At 44.7% G+C, this 21,996-nt stretch overlaps 1 pseudogene; it reads left to right on the plus strand.

Annotated features, from left to right (window-relative positions):
- LOC115107469 (laminin subunit alpha-2-like) overlaps positions 1–21,996 on the plus strand; it is a 151,068-nt pseudogene that overhangs the window by 56,121 nt on the left and 72,951 nt on the right.

A 21,996-nucleotide genomic window follows, 5' to 3' on the forward strand; every position in this document is an offset into this window, starting at 1 on the left:
AAAACATGTTTATATTTTGGGTTCTAATCTAAGCTCATGAGGCTTTTATAAGATATATTCTTCAAGAACCAATGGGTACATATCATTCATTTACAAGTCAGGAAATGTATGGAGCAACTGCGGATTGGCCCTTTAAAGAATGGATTCATTCATTGGCGGTATGTTAACCCTATAAACCTAAATAACCTACTGTACATTCCCAGGGCTGTACTGACCACACCACCGGATTCCACTGTGATGACTGTATCCCTGGATTCCATGGCGTAGATAACAAGAGAACGCCGAATGACTGCCAGCCCTGCGCCTGCCCCCTCAACATCCCGTCCAACAAGTATGTCATCACTTGTCATATGGAAATAAGTTAATACGGCACTTAATCAGAACCCTTATCTAGCCACACTGACCTCTATCTATAATGCATTATCGTCTTATAATAGCTTTTATTTTCTCATCACGACACTAATCCTTAGTCACTTTAATGTTTTATTTAGGGCTGATGGTGCTGTCGACTAGCTCTGTTGTTTTTCCACAATGTTGAGGTCGCTGACTTGCGAACAGGGCCAGAGACAATCGCTTTAGTCAAGCACTGGTAACTGGCGGTAATCCCCTGGTGGTCAAAGTGGGGGCGGCACGCCCCGGTGCCAGGACTGGAGCAGCAGCTTAGTGGGACGATGGGTTTGTTGATACGAGCTTCTTTTCTTTTTCTTCTACTTCCTGTTTCTATTGCTGAAAAACATTGCCGTTTCAGCCCCACCTGCCATGTGGACCCGCGAGGGGAGCTGATATGTGACCGATGGCAGCCGGGGTACATGGGAGCACACTGTGACAGGTGAGTGTCCCAGGCCTCTGTACCCACAGACAAAGGGAGTTAACCCTTGTAGACACAATTATATCACAGCCTAAATCCAGTTTACTTGAGCCATTCAGGGACCTTTTGTTAGCTTTGTGCTGCTGTTTGGTATTGGTAAATAACCTGCTTTTCCAATGGGTTGTAATCGTTTCTCACTTAGAAATTAAATGGGAATGTCTAAGCATCTTTATGTATGTCTGTACATAGGTTATAAAGGAAAACACTTGAGTAAATGAGGGATACAAGGTATATTTAAAGCAGGTGCATCCACACAGGTGTGGTTCCTGTGTTAATTAAGTTCCTGAGTTAATTAATCATCCCATCATGCTTCGGGTCATGTATAAAAATGCTGGGCAAGACATTATTTTGGATACCATTGCTATGCCCCCATAGGAAGAAAATGCCCCCATCCACAGGGCACGAGTGGTCACTGAATGGTTTGATGAGCATGAAAACGATGTAAACCATATGCCATGGCCGTCTTAGTCACCAGATCTGAACCCAATTGAATGCTAATGGGTGATTCTGGAACGGTGCCTGAGACCGCGTTTTCCAATACCTACAAAACACCTAATTATGGAATTTATTTCTCGTAGAGGAATGGAGTTGCATCCCTCCAATAGAGTTCCAGACACTTGTAGAATCTATGCCAAGGTGCATTAAAGCTGTTCTGGCCCGTGGTGGCCCAATGTCTTATTAAGATGCTTTATGTTAGTGTTTCCTTTATTTTGGCAGTTACCTGTATGTAGGCCTATTTTATGCTCTGCTAAATCAAAATCAAACAGGAAGCCATGTCAATAGGTTATAGATGGACCTAAATTAGTCTAAATCATATTTAATGTAATTATATATGGATCGGGCGGCAGGGTAGCCTAGTGGTTAGAGCGTTGGACTAGTGACTGGAAGGTTGCAAGTTCAAACCCCCGAGCTGACAAGGTACAAATCTTGTCGTTCTGCCCCTGAACAGGCAGTTAACCCACTGTTCCTAGGCTGTCATTGAAAATAAGAATTTGTTCTTAACTGACTTGCCTGGTTAAATAAAGGTAAAATAAATAAAATCACTTCTAAGTTGATTATGCTCATGACTATTGGCAGTTTTAGATTATGTATTGGGCTGTCACTGGTGGCTAGTGGATTTTATAGTTATTCATTACACATACATGTCAATAGCAGATCCATATGCCAATGTGGTCTTTTCTGGTTCGTCTGTTGATTTTTAGTTGCCATACGGTACTGTGTGGCTATAAAAGCGTAGAGGCTGCAGAGGGGTTCAGTTGATGTTTCAAAGTGCTGGGATCTTTCCCAGAGGTGTCAGTAGACAAAGGACCATCCTCTCTGGAGCAGTGGGACGATTGATCACTTTACAGTCGATGCCCACATATCTGTTCTGAGGTCTCTTGATTTCATTTGCATCATAAATACATACATTTCCCTGCCTCTCTTTCTCTATTTTTTTCTCTCTCTCTCCCTCTCTCTATCTCATGCTCTGTGGGCACAGAGGGATGGATGGTTGGTGCAGTATTTCTAATTGCTGTGGGTGTGGGTTTGCTGCTGCAGGGCTGAAATGGTGGTGAGGCGGCACCCCTCTTTATGACCCATGCTCTCTGACAGATGGAGACAGGCTGCTGTGGGCATGCTTGCCATCCCTGTGCCACGCTGCCTGGCAGATGCCCGCACTGCTCTGCTCTTGATCTATAAAGCGAGAGAGTCCAGGTGGGGCAAGGAGGGATTTGGGTTCTGTGGGTCATATGTGGGGACACAAGCCCATTTAGGCTGCTGACAGACAGGATGGGGCCTCATCTATCATGGCTGCCTAAAACAGGGGGCCTGGGGCCCGGGTCTCTGAGAGCCGGTGAAGTGAAGGACGTTACAGAGGCGTGCTATCAGAATGTCACTCTTCACACCTGCACCTATAGTACCTCTCTCTAGTATAGTGAGAGTGAACTGAACCCTGGAAGTGGAGCACTGTCTGCCTGATAACAAGGGACGCTCTGCTGCAGGACCAAGGAGGGTTAGTTGGTAATAATAGCTATCACCTCAGCACCGTCAAACTACTGCAATCCCTGAAAACAAATTGGCAGTCGGAGCTAAAAGAGGCGTGTGAAGAGGTCTCTAACCCGCTGGGAGGCCATACTGCAGGGGCCAGGAATACATTCAGTCAAGTGCAGAGTTGCCAGTAATAAGGTTATTGATTTTGGGGGGAAAAGCCTATCCAGAGAGCAGGGAAAGAGGGTTCACTTCAAATTTTTGTGAAGCTGATCTGAGTGGGCAGTAGAACATGGAAGCTGTCGAAGAGAATACACAACAGTATCTTGGCAGTCGGAAAGATATATAGGCACTGCTTTCGATACATAGACACAGACCTCCAAACCTGTGCCTCTTCTCTGTCTGAGTCTCTGAGCTCTCTGAGACATTAGAGTTTATGTATAGCTTGTTGGTGGGTGGGCATGGGCACCTGATGCACCAGGATCTGTCAGATAGAGCGGTGTGTGTTGCCAGGTTGGGGTGAGAATGTTTCCTTTTTTAAAGGGGGCTGCTTGGGGCCAAGAGCAAGAGCTGAGGCGGTATTTATAGATGGGGAAGACAGACACCTGGCGGGAAACATCAACAGACCCTTCTTGTTTGTCTGAGAGAGCAAGGCTGCAAGGCTGCCTGGGTGAGTTAATGGGTGTCAGACGGTGCCATGTGGACCCCTCAACCTCGACCCTACACTCTGAAAAAAAGGTACTATCTAGAACATTAAAGGGTTCTTTGGCTGTCCCCATAGGAGAACCCTTTCAATAATCCTTTTTCGTTCCAGGTAGAACCCGTTTGGGCTCAATGGAAAACCCTTTTCACAGAGGGTTCTACAAAAACCCAAAAGGGTTCTACCTACAACCAAAAAGGTTTCGAGTTGCTGTGAGTTTTGTTGCCAACCTATTTTGCTACCTGACAGCTTTACGGTTTTCACTTTTTAATTACCGTTCATATATTTATTTATTTTTTTCCTCAACTTTTTCACTCCGGACGCTTTATCTGGAAACGATTCGTCAGGACCTCCAACAGCCGAAGCTAAGTAGTAACATTAACATGATGCCTTCTAATTGCAGCCGCTGTGCTCGCCTTACGGCGAGGATAGCTGTACTGCAAGCCCAGCTTCAGACGCAATCGTTAGGCAAGGGTAATTTCAGTGTAGGAAAGGATGAAACAGCGTCTGTGCCACCAGTAAGTACAGATAGTAGTATAAATCCCCTGGCACAGTCCCCGCAGCCGGACAACTTTCTCACAACTTTCTCACGGTTTCTGGAAGGAAATGCTGTAGGAACGCTCAACCGGTGTCGCTCATTCAGCCGACAGAAACTTTCAACCGGTTTTCCCCATTAACCAGGGGTCGGTGTCAGAGGCCGAGTCTTCTCTGGTCTCTACTCCTCCCGTTACGGGGTCTGAGACGCCGAAGCTTCCCACCATTAGCTCTGACAAATTGAAAACTCTAGTCATTGGCGACTCCATTACCCGCAGTATTAGACTTAAAGCGAATCATCCAGCGATCATACACTGTTTACCCGGGGGCAGGGCTACCGACGTTAAGGCTAATCTGAAGATGGTGCTGGCTAAAGCTAAAACTGGCGAGTGTAGAGAGTATAGAGATATTGTTATCCACGTCGGCACCAACGATGTTAGGATGAAACAGTCAGAGATCACCAAGCGCAACATAGCTTCTGCGTGCATATCAGCTAGAAAGATGTGTCGGCATCGAGTAATTGTCGCTGGCCCCCTCCCAGTTAGGGGGAGTGATGAGCTCTACAGCAGTCTCACAACTCAATCGCTGGTTGAAAACTGTTTTCTGCCCCTCCCAAAAGATAGAATTTGTAGATAATTGGCCCTCTTTCTGGGACTCACCCATAAACAGGACCAAGCCTGACCTGCTGAGGAGTGACGGACTCCATCCTAGCTGGAGGGGTGCTCTCATCTTATCTACCAACATAGACAGGGCTCTAACTCCTCTAGCTCCACAATGAAATAGGGTGCAGGCCAGGCAGCAGGCTGTTAGCCAGCCTGCCAGCATAGTGGAGTCTGCCACTAGCATAGTCAGTGTAGTCAGCTCAGCTATCACCATTGAGACCGTGTCTGTGCCTCGACCTAGGTTGGGCAAAACTAAACATGGCGGTGTTCGCCTTAGCAATCTCACTAGGATAAAGACCACCTTCATTCCTGTCATTACTGAAAGAGATCATGATACCTCACATCTCAAAACAGGGCTACTTAATGTTAGATCCCTTACTTCAAAGGCAATTATAGTCAATGAACTAATCACTGATCATAATCTTGATGTGATTGGCCTGACTGAAACATGGCTTAAGCCTGATGAATTTACTGTGTTAAATGAGGCCTCACCTCCTGGCTACACTAGTGACCATATCCCCCGTGCATCCCGCAAAGGCGGAGGTGTTGCTAACATTTACGATAGCAAATTTCAATTTACAAAAAAAAAAAAAAAAAAAAAAAAATGACGTTTTTCGTCTTTTGAGCTTCTAGTCATGAAATCTATGCAGCCTACTCAATCACTTTTTATAGCTACTGTTTACAGGCCTCCTGGGCCATATACAGCTTTTCTCACTGAGTTCCCTGAATTCCTATCGGACCTTGTAGTCATAGCAGATAATATTCTAATCTTTGGTGACTTTAATATTCACATGGAAAAGTCCACAGACCCACTCCAAAAGGCTTTCGGAGCCATCATCGACTCAGTGGGTTTTGTCCAACATGTCTCTGGACCCACTCACTGTCACAGTCATACGCTGGACCTAGTTTTGTCCCATGGAATAAATGTTGTGGATCTTAATGTTTTTCCTCATAATCCTGGACTATCGGACCACCATTTTATTACGTTTGCAATTGCAACAAATAATCTGCTCAGACCCCAACCAAGGAACATCAAAAGTCGTGCTATAAATTCACAGACAACACAAAGATTCCTTGATGCCCTTCCAGACTCCCTCTGCCTACCCAAGGACGCCAGAGGACAAAAATCTGTTAACCACCTAACTGAGGATCTCAATTTAACCTTGCGCAATACCCTAGATGCAGTTGCACCCCTAAAAACTAAAAAAATGTCTCATAAGAAACTAGCTCCCTGGTACACAGAAAATACCCGAGCTCTGAAGCAAGCTTCCAGAAAATTGGAACGGAAATGGCGCCACACCAAACTGGAAGTCTTCCGACTAGCTTGGAAGGACGGTACCGTGCAGTACCGAAGAGCCCTTACTGCTGCTCGATCATCCTATTTTTCTAACTTAATTGAGGAAAATAAGAACAATCCGAAATTCCTTTTTGATACTGTCGCAAAGCTAACTAAAAAGCAGCATTCCCCAAGAGAGGATGACTTTCACTTTAGCAGTGATAAATTCATGAACTTCTTTGAGGAAAAGATTATGATTATTAGAAAGCAAATTACGGACTCCTCTTTAAACCTGCGTATTCCTCCAAACCTCAGTTGTCCTGACTCTGCACAACTCTGCCAGGACCTAGGATCAAGAGAGACGCTCAAGTCTTTTAGTACTATATCTCTTGACACAATGATGAAAATAATCATGGCCTCTAAACCTTCAAGCTGCATACTGGACCCTATTCCAACTAAACTACTGAAAGAGCTGCTTCCTGTGCTTGGCCCTCCTATGTTGAACATAATAAACGGCTCTCTATCCACTGGATGTGTACCAAACTCACTAAAAGTGGCAGTAATAAAGCCTCTCTTGAAAAAGCCAAACCTTGACCCAGAAAATATAAAAAACTATCGGCCTATATCGAATCTTCCATTCCTCTCAAAATTTTTAGAGAAGGCTGTTGCGCAGCAACTCACTGCCTTCCTGAAGACAAACAATGTATACGAAATGCTTCAGTCTGGTTTTAGACCCCATCATAGCACTGAGACGGCACTTGTGAAGGTGGTAAATGACATTTTAATGGCATCGGACCGAGGATCTGCATCTGTCCTCGTGCTCCTAGACCTTAGTGCTGCTTTTGATACCATCGATCACCACATTCTTTTGGAGAGATTGGAAACCCAAATTGGTCTACACTGACATGTTCTGGCTTGGTTTAGATCTTATCTGTCGGAAAGATATCAGTTTCTCTGTGAATGGTTTGTCCTCTGACAAATCAACTGTAAATTTCGGTGTTCCTCAAGTTTTAGGACCACTATTGTTTTCACTATATATTTTACCTCTTGGGGATGTTATTCGAAAACATAATGTAAACTTTCACTGCTATGCGGATGACACACAGCTGTACATTTCAATGAAACATGGTGAAGCCCCAAAATTGCCCTCGCTAGAAGCATGTGTTTCAGACATAAGGAAGTGGATGGCTGCAAACTTTCTACTATTAAACTCGGACAAAACAGAGATGCTTGTTCTAGGTCCCAAGAAACAAAGAGATCTTCTGTTGAATCTGACAATTAATCTTAATGGTTGTACAGTCGTCTCAAATAAAACTGTGAAGGACCTCGGCGTTACTCTGGACCCTGATCTCTCTTTTGAAGAACATATCAAGACCATTTCGAGGACAGCTTTTTTCCATCTACGTAACATTGCAAAAATCAGAAACTTTCTGTCCAAAAATGATGCAGAAAAATTAATCCATGCTTTTGTCACTTCTAGGTTAGACTACTGCAATGCTCTATTTTCCGGCTACCCGGATAAAGCACTAAATAAACTTCAGTTAGTGCTAAATACGGCTGCTAGAATCCTGACTAGAACCAAACAATTTGATCATATTACTCCAGTGCTAGCCTCTCTACACTGGCTTCCTGTCAAAGCAAGGGCTGATTTCAAGGTTTTACTGCTAACCTACAAAGCATTACATGGGCTTGCTCCTACCTATCTCTCTGATTTGGTCCTGCCGTACATACCTACACGTACGCTACGGTCACAAGACGCAGGCCTCCTAATTGTCCCTAGAATTTCTAAGCAAACAGCTGGAGGCAGGGCTTTCTCCTATAGAGCTCCATTTTTATGGAATGGTCTGCCTACCCATGTCAGAGACGCAAACTCGGTCTCAACCTTTAAGTCTTTACTGAAGACTCCTTTCTTCAGTGGGTCATATGATTGAGTGTAGTCTGGCCCAGGAGTGGGAGGGTGAACGGAAAGGCTCTGGAGCAACGAACCGCCCTTGCTGTCTCTGCCTGGCCGGTTCCCCTCTTTCCACTGGGATTCTCTGCCTCTAACCCTGTTACAGGGGCTGAGTCACTGGCTTACTGGGGCTCTCTCATGCCGTCCCTGGGGGGGGTGCGTCACCTGAGTGGGTTGATTCACTGTCTGGGTTGTCAGCCTGTCTGGGTTGGCGCCCCCCTTGGGTTGTGCCGTGGCGGAGATCTTTGTGGGCTATACTTGGCCTTGTCTCAGGATGGTAAGTTGGTGGTTGAAGATATCCCTCTAGTGGTGTGGGGGCTGTGCTTTGGCAAAGTGGGTGGGGTTATATCCTTCCTGTTTGGCCCTGTCCGGGGGTGTCCTCGGATGGGGCCACAGTGTCTCCTGACCCCTCCTGTCTCAGCCTCCAGTATTTATGCTGCAGTAGTTTATGTGTCGGGGGGCTAGGGTCAGTTTGTTATATCTGGAGTACTTCTCCTGTCCTATTCGGTGTCCTGTGTGAATCTAAGTGTGCGTTCTCTAATTCTCTCCTTCTCTCTCTCGGAGGACTCCTTGCTGTCCCCAGTCCACCTGGCCATGCTGCTGCTCCAGTTTCAACTGGCCTGGGCCCTAGGACCATGTCCCAGGACTACCTGACATGATGACTCCTTGCTGTCCCCAGTCCACCTGGCCATGCTGCTGCTCCAGTTTCAACTGTTCTGCCTTACTATTATTCGACCATGCTGGTCATTTATGAACATTTGAATATCTTGGCCACGTTCTGTTATAATCTCCACCCGGCACAGCCAGAAGAGGACTGGCCACCCCACATATGCTCTCTCTAATTCTCTCTTTCTTTCTCTCTCTCGGAGGACCTGAGCCCTAGGACCGTGCCCCAGGACTACCTGACATGATGACTCCTTGCTGTCCCCAGTCCACCTGACTGTGCTGCTGCTCCAGTTTCAACTGTTCTGCCTTATTATTATTGGACCATGCTGGTCATTTATGAACATTTGAACATCTTGGCCATGTTCTGTTATAATCTGTACCCGGCACAGCCAGAAGAGGACTGGCCACCCCACATAGCCTGGTTCCTCTCTAGGTTTCTTCCTAGGTTTTGGCCTTTCTAGGGAGTTTTTCCTAGCCACCGTGCTTTTACACCTGCATTGCTTGCTGTTTGGGGTTTTAGGCTGGGTTTCTGTACAGCACTTTGAGATATCAGCTGATGTACGAAGGGCTATATAAATAAATTTGATTTGATTTGATTTGATTTTCCACCCTTTTGGAACCATTTTTCTAAGAGTGTACCCTCTCCCAGGAACCACAGCCCCAACTGGAATGGAGTGAGTTGGATGTGGACCATAGAACCATTCTTAGTGGATATTAAGCCTACCTAGATCATGAGATAAAGTTAGATATACAGTTCTGTTTGATAGATCTTTGTCAAAATATGAATTATAGGTGAAACCATATTCAATGTACAGTATATGTTAAGAAATGTTCTGTTTCATATTTCCATAGATTTCTATAAACAAGAAGGCTCCATAACTCACTGCTCAGAAACTAAACAGGCCATTCCCCTATCCAAAGTACCTATCAAGCCATGTGATGTATCGTCCCAGCCATCTTGCTCCATGTTTGCCTGAAGTTACAAGCATGCGGGGAAGTAAACTCAGCAAAAAAAGAAACGTCCTCTCACTGTCAACTGCGTTTATTTTCAGCAAACTTAACATGTGTAAATATTTGTATGAACATAAGATTCAACAACTGAAACATAAACATAAAGTTCCACAGACATGTGACAAACAGAAATGGAATAATGTGTCCCTGAACAAAGGGGGAGTCAAAATCCAAAGTTATAGTCAGTAACTTCTCCTGGTTCACTAGTTAGTGAACCTCTCCTGGTTCATTAACTACTTCTCAGATCGAGTTCAGTGTGCCAAATAGGAGGGCCTGTTGTCCGGACCTCTGGCAGTCTCTATGGGAGTGCTACAGGGTTCAATTCTCGGGCCTACTCTTTTCTCTGTATATATCAATGATGTCGCTCTTGCTGCGGGTGATTCTTTGAATCACCTCTACGCACACGATACCATTCTGTATACCTCTGGCCCTTCTTTGGACACTGCGTTAACAAACCTCCAAACAAGCTTCAACGCCATACAACACTCCGTGGCCTCCGACTGTAAACTCTCCTTCCAGACTCACATTAAGCATCTCCAATCCAAAGTTAAATGTAGAATCGGCTTCCTATTTCGCAAAAACAAAGCCTCCTTCTCTCATGCTGCCAAACTTACCCTCGTAAAACTGACTATCCTACCGATCCTTGACTTTGGCCATGTAATTTACAAATTAGCCTCCAACACTGGATGCAGTCTATCACAGTGCCATCCGTTTTGTCACCAAAGCCCCATATACTACCCACCACTGCGACCTGTATGTTCTCGTTACCTGGTCCTCGCTACATATTTGTGGCCAAACCCACTGGCTCCAGGTCATCTATAAGTCTTGGCTAGGTATAGCTCCGCCTTATCTCAGCTAACTGGTCACCATAGCAACACCCACCCATAACACACACTCCAGCAGGTATATTTCACTGGTCATCCCCAAAGCCAACACCTCCTTTGGCCGCCTTTCCTTACAGTTCTCTGCTGCCAATGACTGGGACGTATTGCAAAAAATCACTGAAGTTGGAGACTTATATCTCCACTTTAAGGGTCAACTGTCAGAGCAGCTTATCGATCGCTGCAGCTGTACACAGCCCATCTGTAAATAATCAACTACCTACCTCATCCCCATATTTGTTTTTCTGCTCTTTTGCACACCAGTATTTCTACTTGCACATCCTCATCTGCACATATATCACTCCAGTGTAAATTGCTAAATTGTATTTACTTCACCACTATTGGCCTATTTATTGCCTTACCTCCTTACTTCATTTGCACACACTGTATACAGATCTTTCTATTGTGTTATTGACTGTACGTTTGTTTATCACCAACTCTGATGTTTTTGTTGCACTGCTTTGCTTTATCTTGGCCAGGTAGCAGTTGTAAATGAGAACTTGTTCTCAACTGGCCTACCTGGTTAAATAAATGTGAATGTTTTTTTACTTAAAAAAAAAAATTGCGGACAGTCAGCACTGATAGAGGGATTTGTGCGTTCCTGGTGTAACTCGGGCAGTTGTTGTTGCCATCCTGTACCTGTCCCGCAGGTGTGATGTACAGATGTACCGATCCTGTGCAGGTGTTGTTACACGTGGTCTGCCACTGTGAGGATGATCAGCTGTCCATCTTGTCTCCCTGTAGCACTGTCTTAGGCGTCTCACAGTACGGACATTGCAATTTATTGCCCTGGCCACATCTGCAGTCTTCATGCTTCCTTACAGCATGCCTAAGGCACATTCACTCAGATGAGCAGGGACCCCGGGCATCCTTCTTTTGGTGTTTGTCAGAGTCAGTAGAAAGGCCTCTTTGGTGTCCTACGTTTTCATAACTGTGACCTTAATTGCCTACCGTCTGTAAGCTGTTAGTGTCTTAACCGTTCCACAGGTGCATGTTCATTAATTGTTTATGGTTCATTGAACAAGCATTGGAAACAGTGTTTCAACCCTTTACAATGAAGATCTGTGAAGTTATTTGGATTTTTATGAATTATCTTTGAAAGACAGGGTCCTGAAAAAGGAACGTTTCTTTTTTTGCTGAGTTTATATGTGTAGTGTACATTTTGCATGCATAGAATCTCGGCACCCAGACTAGGATGCATGAAATATGTTGATCAGGACTCACTCTGTATAAGGACAGGTTTCCTTTTAAGTGTGTGCTTCCCCATACAGAGAACAGAGTTATCCTAGATTTGACCTAGGTGTCTTCATATTCAACTGGTAGTGCTGTATAGTTTACAGCAGTCCATTGCCCAGTCAGCAGGACACTAAAAGTGCCTGATATCCCATTTAGTTCGGACCCAAGTTTGGCCATGATATCTGCATTCGTGCTGTCTATTCCCCAAGACACCCACATGATGGTTCAAATGAAATTACAGACACGTACTCACTGTTCCACGCCAATGGCTCCTTCGAACATAAGACATTCGGAAGCAATAACATATTCAATTAATAAGTCTTCCGCGACTAAAGGAATCCGCTGCGCATGATATGGAATGATTACTTTTCCCATTTGGTATCATGGAGATAGAATGGCGCTGTGGAGATAAGAGTTGTAGAAACCATTTAACAAGGAGGCAATAGATGGAATCTATATCTTTATCAGTACAGAACACGACTGACTTCTGAGGAGATATATGGCGGGAAAAGCAGGACAGTGCAGATAAGAGTTGGTAGGGGGAATATAGATATTGTCTGTGGCTTCACACGTTTGCCTTTTCAGATTGTTTCTCTGTGTTTTGACTGCCAATGAAACTGCCTACTGTTTCATTACTGAAGCCATCTAAGTGAAACACTGAACGACAGTCATATAAAGCTGTGCATGCTTGATGTGGTTTCTAATTATCCAGTTTCACTACAGACTTGAAAAGGAGCAGAGGCATGGTGGTCATATGTTGATTTCCGTCATTATACTTTAACTCGGCTATGGGGAGAATGTGTTTCCCATAAGTAATACCTATCAAGCCATGTGATGTATCGTCCCAGCCATCTTGCTCCATGTTTGCCTGAAGTTACAAGCATGCAGGGAAGTAAACTCAGCAAAAAAAGAAACGCCCTCTCACTGTCAACTGCGTTTATTTTCAGCAAACTTAACATGTGTAAATATTTGCATGAACATAACAAGATTCAACAACTGAAACATAAACATAAAGTTCCACAGACATGTGACTAACAGAAATGGAATAATGTGTCCCTGAACAAAGGGGGAGTCAAAATCCAAAGTTATAGTCAGTAACTTCTCCTGGTTCACTAGTTAGTGAACCTCTCCTGGTTCATTAACTACTTCTCAGATCGAGTTCAGTGTGCCAAATAGGAGGGCCTGTTGTCCGGACCTCTGGAAGTCTCTATGGGAGTGCTACAGGGTTCAATTCTCGGGCCTACTCTTTTCTCTGTATATATCAATGATGTCGCTCTTGCTGCGGGTGATTCTTTGAATCACCTCTACGCAGACGACACCATTCTGTATACCTCTGGCCCTTCTTTGGACACTGCGTTAACAAACCTCCAAACGGGCTTCAACGCCATACAACACTCCGTGGCCTCCAACTGCTCTCTAATTCTAGTAAAACTAAATGCATGCTCTTCAACCGATTGCTGCCCGCACCCGCCCACTAGCATCACTAACCTGGACGGTTCTGACTTGTGGACAGCTATAAATATCTAGGTGTCTGATTAGACTGTAAACTCTCCTCCCAGACTCACATTAAGCATCTCCAATCCAAAGTTAAATGTAGAATCGGCTTCCTATTTCGTAAAAACAAAGCCTCCTTCTCTCATGCTGCCAAACTTACCCTCGTAAAACTGACTATCCTACCGATCCTTGACTTTGGCGATGTAATTTACAAATTAGCCTCCAACACTCTACTCAGCAAATTGGATGCAGTCTATCACAGTGCCATCCGTTTTGTCACCAAAGCCCCATATACTACCCACCACTGCGACCTGTATGTTCTCGTTACCTGGTCCTCGCTACATATTCGTGGCCAAACCCACTGGCTCCAGGTCATCTATAAGTCTTGGCTAGGTATAGCTCCGCCTTATCTCAGCTCACTGGTCACCATAGCAACACCCACCCATAACACATACTCCAGCAGGTATATTTCACTTGTCATCCCCAAAGCCAACATTATACTTTAACTCTGCTATGGGGAGAATGTGTTTCCCATAAGTAGAGTGGTGATCATTCAGTCCAATACTGTACAGTGCAGTCACTCCTTCCTGCTCAAATGAGTCATGAATGGGCTATACTATAACTACGGTCTGCGGTTATTCCTGGTCAGCAAAAAAAAAAGCCTCACCCTGTCCCCTCCTTACCTAGAACTAGGGCCCAGATTTTCTCCTGGTCATCTCATACAGTATGGTAAGGAAACACTCAGGGTCCTAGTCACCAGTCTTGGTTTCCCACTCCCTCTCTGGTCACTGTAGATGCACCAATGGCTACTTCGGTCAGCCGGTGGTTAAGGGGGACTTGTGCCAGCCCTGCCAGTGTAACGGTAACCTGGACCTGGCCTCACCGCGGAGCTGTGACCCCATCACCGGATCCTGTCTGAGGTGTAGAGGTTCTACGGGGGAATCACCTGCGACACCTGCCAACGTGACTATAAGAAGTACATGAGTATCAGAGCCTGCAGTGCGTTAAAACCCCTGTTCCTGTCTGACTGTCTGAGTCTCCTCTGAAGAGTGGGGTGTTGCTTTAATGTTATGGAGCGCTGCCCGCCTGCCAGACAGCCTGTATGCCAGATGTAGCAGTGTGTTTGAGAATGTTTGGCTTTGAGAAGATAAATTAGGATGGAGAGAGAGAGAGAAGACTGAGATGTGCAGATGGTGACTGTCTGTGTAAATCCACATAAACAACCTGTGTTGAATCACAAACTTCAATGCCTGGCCCATAACAGTTTATCATTCATCTGCCTCTCCCTTCTCTGCAGTGTAGTCTGCTCTGTTGATTATGTCTGAAGATAACTAATTAGTCTCCGTTTACCAAAATAACCCATTTGACTATAATGCCAAGTTAATTAAAAATACATTACAGTGTATAGCCAAATGGATTATTGATATTTAACTCTTGATAGACACATGCAATACAATAAGATGATTCATATAGAGTTATTGATAGTATATGAAAACTAGAGCCAAGGTAGAGTTCAAACGCTAAACATGCAGTTAGGCCTAATGCCTAAAGGAATTCTACAAGAGAATGGAATGGCTGCCATCATCTGCATGGTTAAAAGCTCTGCAGCAAAACACACTACTTCCATTTGAATTAAATCTATCGAGGTTGGTGAGAAGAAGTACATTTTCTCTGAAATAGTCTGGCAGTCCTAACTGATTCAAGTGGTGGTGGTGAGGCATGGGGCGGAGATGGAGTAATCAACATTAGGAATGCAGAAACAGGGCCGCAGTTGATGCAAATTACAGACACTATAATGGTGGCAGGGAAACTGCTCGTAGTGTTTCATTAAAAACAAGTTGATTATCATTGTCACAGATCGCTGCAACATAATGTGGCTGACACACAGTGTGATCTTGATGTTGATTTCAGTGTGTGATGAAACCATCAACCTGACCCGTTCTCTCTCTCTCTCTCTCTCTCTGACAGCCACAATTAAAAACTTGACCCATCCTAGATCCCATCTGGACTCCATGCTGTCAGAATGAGGAGAAAGGAATCTTACAACTCATACTAATTCCAACCTGTTAAACATTGAATAAATGCAGGCATTTTGCAGGCAAACCTTTCATTGGCTAGAGCGACTGAGTGTAGTACAAAGACAGGAAAAAAGCAGCTGTCTCCTCCAACCAGTCCTATAGGAAACCATCTGTGATGTCCCCTCCAACCAGTCCTATAGGAAACCATCTGTGATGTCCCCTCCAACCAGTCCTATAGGAAACCATCTGTGATGTCCCCTCCAACCAGTCCTATAGGAAACCATCTGTGATGTCCCCTCCAACCAGTCCTATAGGAAACCATCTGTGATGTCCCCTCCAACCAGTCCTATAGGAAACCATCTGTGCCTGTGTTTTCTCTGCAGATCACTAGGACTTATTAAAGTAAATAATGAGCCAGTTATACAACGGAAATGTGTTCCTATGTCTAGCAATCTGCAAGCTGTTGGATTTGCATACTCTGTATGAAATGATGATCGTAGACAGTAGTACAACACAGGAATAGGACAGAAGAGGACATGGTTGTGCTGTACCTTTACCTTTATCTGAGAGGACTTGGCTGGGGATGTTCCTTTTTAAATCTGATAATATCCAACCCATCTCCTCCCCTCCTCCTCTCGTCTGTCTGCAGGGTGCCAGTGTCACAATGCGGATACTGCTTTAACTCAGTGACATTTGTGGGTTTTCAAGCAGGAAATGCTCGTTCAAGTCTTGCCACAACATCTCAATTGGGATTAGATCTGGACTTTGACTAGGCCATTCTAAAACTTGAAATGTGTTGCTTTTTAACCATTTTCATATAGACTTGATTGTGTGTTTTGGATCATTGTCTTGCTGCATGACCCAGCAGCACTTCAGCTTCAGCTCACAGACAGATGGCCTGACATTCTCCTGTAGAATTCTCTGATACAGAGCAGAATTCACGGTTCCTTCTATTAAGGTAAGTCATCCAGGTCCTGAGGCAGCAAAGCATCCCCAAACATCACACTACCACCACCATGTTTGACCGTTGGTTTAAGGTTCTTACTGTGGAATGCAGTGTTTGGTTTTCGACAGGCATAATGGGACGTCATCCTTGCACAGGAAGTCCCGGACCCAGGGCCGTGAGTTCAGACCCAGGGCCTTGAGCTTTGTGTTGAGCTTAGAGGGCACTATGGTATTGAAGGCTGAGCTGTAGTCGATGAACAGCATCCTCACATGTGCATTCCATTTGTCCAGATGGCTGAGGGCAGTATGCAGTGTACAATGGCAATTGTGTCATAGGTGGATCTGTCAGGGCGGTAGGTGAATTTGAGAGGGTCAAGTGTGTCGAGGAGGTGATGTGATCTTTGACTAGCCTCTCGAAGCACTTCATGATGACTGAGTTGAGTGCTACGGGTCGGTAGTCATTCAGCTCAGTTACTTTCCCTTACTTGGGCACTGGGATGATAGTGGACATCTTGAAGCAGCTGGGGATTGTGCTAGCAAATATCCATAGATTTGCTTTCTGATCTGATTTAGCCTAACCTGATTTTACAGAGAGCTGTGTCTCAAGTCAAGGACGTAGAGAGGCCGGTGTTAGCAAGACTAGGTTTTACCTGCGCCTGTTACTGAATAGCCATATGTGATAGACTGTACATGTATTTATTTTTATTTAACCTTTATTTAAGCAGGTAGGCCAGTTGAGAACAAGTTCTCATTCTCAACTGCGACCTGGCCAAGATAAAAGCAAAGCAGTGCGACACAAACAGAGTTACACATGGAGTAAACAAACGTACAGTCAATAACACAATAGAAAAGTCTATAAACAATGTGTGCAAATGAAGTAAGATTAGGGAGGTAAGGCAATAAATAGACCATAGTGGCGAAATAATTACAATTTAGCAATTAAACACTGGAGTGATGAATGTGCAAGTAGAGATACTGGGGTGCAAAGGAGCAAAACAATAAATAACAATATGGGGATGAGGTAGTTGGCTGGGCTATTTACAGATGGGCTATGTACAGGTGCAATGATCTGTAACCTGCTCTGACAGCTGATGCTTAAATTTAGTGAAGGGATATGAGTCTCCAGCTTCAGTTTTGCAATTCGTTCCAGTCATTAGCAGCAGAGAACTGGAAGGAAAGGAGGACAAAGGAGGAGTTGGCTTTGGGGGTGACCAGTGAAATATACCTGCTGGAGCGCTGCTACGGGTGGGTGCTGCTATGGTGACCAGTTTACCTAGCAAAGACTTATAGATGACATGGAGCCAGTGGGTTTGGCGACAAATATGAAGCGAGGGCCAGCCAATGAGAGCATACAGGTTGCAGTGCTGGGTAGTATATGGGGCTTTGGTGACAAAATGGATGGCACTGTGATAGACTGCATCCAATATGCTGAGTAGAGTGTTGGAGGCTATTTTGTAAATGACATCACCGAAGTCAAAGATCGGTAGGATAGTCATTTTAGCAGCATGAGTGAAGGATGCTTTGTTGCAAAATAGGAAGCCGAAATAGGAAGCCGATTCTACATTTAATTTTGGATTGGAGATGCTTAATGTGAGTCTGGAAGGAGAGTTTACAGTCTAACCAGACACCTAGGTATTTGTAGTTGTCCACATATTCTCAGTCAGAACCGTCCAGAGTAGTGATGCTAGTCGGGCAGGCAGGTGCGGGCAGCGATCGGTTGAAGAGCATGCATTTAGTTTTACTTGCATTTAAGAGCAGTTGGAGGCCACGGAAGGAGAGTTGTATGGCATTGAAACGCGTCTGGAGGTTTGTTAACACAATGTCCAAAGAAGGGCCAGAAGTATACAGAATGGTGTTGTCTGCGTAGAGGTGGATCAGAGAATCACCAGCAGCAAGAGTGACATCATTGATGGATACAGAGAAAAGAGTAGGCCCGAGAATTGAACCCTGTGGCACCCCCATAGAGACTGCCAGTACATAATAACATATTTTTTAAATGAGCTAGTCCTATATACATATGAGCTAGCTATAAGGCTACTGTATGAATGTATATTAACTATTATGTACAGATAACTGCCAAAATAAAAGAAACGGAAACATAAAGTGTCTTAATAGGACATTGGGCCATCACGTGCCGCCAGAACAGCTTCAACGTGCCTTTGAATAGATTCTGTGTTTGGAACTCTATCGGAGGTATGCAACACCATTCTTCAAGAAGAAATTCCATCTTTTGGTGTACTGTTGATGGAAAATGCTGTCCCAGGAACCACTCCAGAATCTACATTTTACATTTACATCATTTAGCAGACTTACAGGAGCAGTTAGAGTTAAGGTCTTTGCTCAAGGTCACATCGACATATTTTTTTACCCAGTTGGCTCTGTGATTCGAACCAGCGACCTTTTGATTAGTGGCCCAAAGCTCTTAAGGGGATACTTTGGGATTTTGGCAATGAGGCCCTTCATCTTCTTCCCCAGAGTCAGATGAATTTGTGGATACCATTTTAGGTCTCTGTGCTCTAACTAGCATTAGCGCAATCCGTGGATAGATGGCAGCATTCATGCAAAACTGAAAGGTCGAACCATCGCATTTAACCATGGCAAGGTGACTGGGAATATGTCCGAATACAAACAGTGTAGTTATTCCCTTCTTGAGGCAATCAAACAGGCACAATTTCCGTATAGAAACATAGTGGAGTCAAAATCCAATGGCTCCGGACACAAAACATATGTGGCAGGGTCTACAGACAATCACGGACTACAAAGGGAAAACCAACCATATTGCGGACATCGCCGTCTTGCTTCCAGACAAGAAAAACACATTCTTTGCCCACTTTGAGGAGAACACAGTACCACCGATGCGGCCCGCTACCAAGGACTGTGGGCTCTCCTTCTCCGTAGCCGACATGAGTAAAACATTTAAGCGCGTTAACCCTCTCAAGGCTGCCGGCCCAGACAGCATCCCTAGCCGGGTCCTCGGAGCATGCGCAGACCAGCTGGCTGGAGTGCTTATGGACATATTCAACCTCTCCCTATCCTAGTCTTCTGTCCCACATGCTTCAAGATGGCCCCCATTGTTCCTGCACCCAAGAAAGCAAAGGTAACTGAACTAAATGACTATCGCCCCATAGCATTCACTTCTGTCATCATGAAGTGCTTTGAGAAACTAGTCAAGGATCTATCACCATTATCTTACCTGACACCCTAGACCCACTTCAATTTGCTTACCGCCCCAACAGATCCACAGACGATGCGATCGCACTGCACACTGCCCTATCCCGTCTGGACAAGAGGAATGCCTATGTAAGAATGCTGTACATTGACTATAGCTCAGCCTTCAACACCATAGTACACTCTAAGCTCATCATTAAGCTTGAGGCCCTGGGTCTAAACTCTGACCTGTGCAACTGAGCCACCCCCAGGTGGTGAAGGTAGGAAACAACACCTCCACTTCGCTGATACTCAACACTGGGGCCACACAAGGGTGTGTGCTCAGCCCCCTCCTGTACTCCCTGTTCACCCATGACTGCCTGGCCACGTACGCTTCCTACTCAATCATCACGATTGCAGACGACAGTAGTAGGCCTGATTACCAACAATGACGAGACAGCCTACAGGGAAGAGGTGAGGGCCCCGTGAGTGTAGTGCCAGGAAAATAACCTCACTCAACATCAACAAAACAAAGGAGCTGATCGTGGACTTCAGGAAACAGCAGAGGGAGCACCCCCCTATCTACATCTACGGGACCGCAAAGCTTCAAGTTCCTCGGCGTACACATCAATAACAAACTGAAATGGTCCACAGAGACATGGTGGTGAAGAAGGCGCAACAGCACACCTAAAACCCGCACAAACTTTTACAGATGCACAATTGAGAGCATCCTGTCGAGCTGTATCACCGCCTGGTATGGCAACTGCACTGCCCGCAACCGCACCGCCCACAACCGCAGGGCTCTCCAGAGGGTGGTGCGGTCTGCCGAACGCATCACCGGGGGCAAACTACCTGCCCTCCAGGACATCTACAGCATCCGATGATACAGGAAGGCCAAAAAGATCATCAAGGACAACAACCACCTGAGCCACTGCCTGTTCACCCCGTTATCATCCAGAAGGCGATGTCAGTACAGGTGCATCACAGCTGGGATTGAGAGACTGAAAAACAGCTTCTATCTCAAGTCCATCAGACTGTTAAATAGCCATCACTAGCACATTAGAGGCTGCTGCCCTATATACAAAGACTTGAAATCACTGGACACTTTAATAATTGGAGCACTAGTCACTTTAATAATGTTTACATATTTTACATTACTCATCTTAAATATTTATATACTGTATTCTGTTCTACTGTACAGTATCTTAGTCTATGCCGCTCTGACATTGCGCGTCCAAATATTTATATATTCTTAATTCCATTCCTTTACTTAGATTTTAGTCTATTGTGTGTATTGTTGTGAAATTGTTCGATATTACTTGTTAGATATTACTGCACTGTTAGAGCTAGAAACAAGCATTTCACTACACCCACAATATCATCTGCTAATACACGTGTATGTGACCAATAACATTTGATTTGATGTGAAGTCTATAGGTATCTGCTAGCATGCTACCATATACCTATTCATTTCCAGCCATTGCACTAACGCTAGTTAGCATTTGCACTAGTTAGAAACTTCCTTCAAACTTCACGCAGAGACATAAAAATGGTATCCACGAGTTCATCCGTCTCTGGGGAAGTAGATATCTTGAAGCATAATTTGTTGTTTTATTGATGGTAGTGGAAAACGCTGTTTCAGGCGCTGCTACAGAATCTCCCATAAGAGATCTATTGGGTTGAGATCTGGTGACTGAGACGGCAATGGCATATGGGTTACATAATCAAAACACTGAGTGACCACTCGTGCCCTGTGGATGGGGGCATTGTCATCCTATGGGGGCATAGCCATGGTAACCAAAATAATGCCCTGCCCAGCATTTTAATACATGACCCTAAGCATGATGGGATGCTAATTGCTTAATTAACTCAGGAACCATACCTGTGTCGAAGCAGCTGCTTTCAATATGATTTTTATTCTTTATTTTGGCAGTTACCTGTACCACAGGAGGTTGGTGGCACCTTAGTTTGGCAGGACAGATTCATGGTAACGGCTGGAGCGGAATAGGTTGAATGGTATCAAATACATCAAACTCATATGTTTGACACCATTCCATTCGCGCCGTTCCTGCCATTTATTATGAACCGTCCTCCTCTCATCAGCCTCAACTGACCTGTACATATACAGTCGTGGCCATAAGTTTGAGAATGACACAAATATACATTTTCACAAAGTCTGCTGCCTCAGTTTGTATAATGGCAATTTGCATATACTCCAGAATGTTATGAAGAGTGATCAGATGAATTGCAATTAATTGCAAAGTCCCTCTTTGCCATGAACTGAATCCCCAAAAGACATTTCCACTGCATTTCAGTCCTACCACAAAAGGACCAGCTGACATCATGTCAGTGATTCTCTCGTTAACACAGGTGTGAGTGTTGACGAGGACAATGCTGGAGATCACTCTGTCATGCTGATTGAGTTTGAATAACAGACTGGAAGCTTCAAAAGGAGGGTGGTGCTTGGAATCATTGTTCTTCCTCTGTCAACCATGGTTACCTGCAAGGAAACACGTGCCATCATCATTGCTTTGCACAAAAGGGCTTCACAGGCAAGGATATTGCTGCCAGTAAGATTGCACCTAAATCGACCATTTATCGGATATTCAAGAAAATCAAGGAGAGCGGTTTAATTGTTG

The sequence above is a fragment of the Oncorhynchus nerka genome, linkage group LG24 (assembly GCF_034236695.1).
Source record: "Oncorhynchus nerka isolate Pitt River linkage group LG24, Oner_Uvic_2.0, whole genome shotgun sequence".
Lineage (NCBI taxonomy): Eukaryota > Metazoa > Chordata > Actinopteri > Salmoniformes > Salmonidae > Oncorhynchus > Oncorhynchus nerka.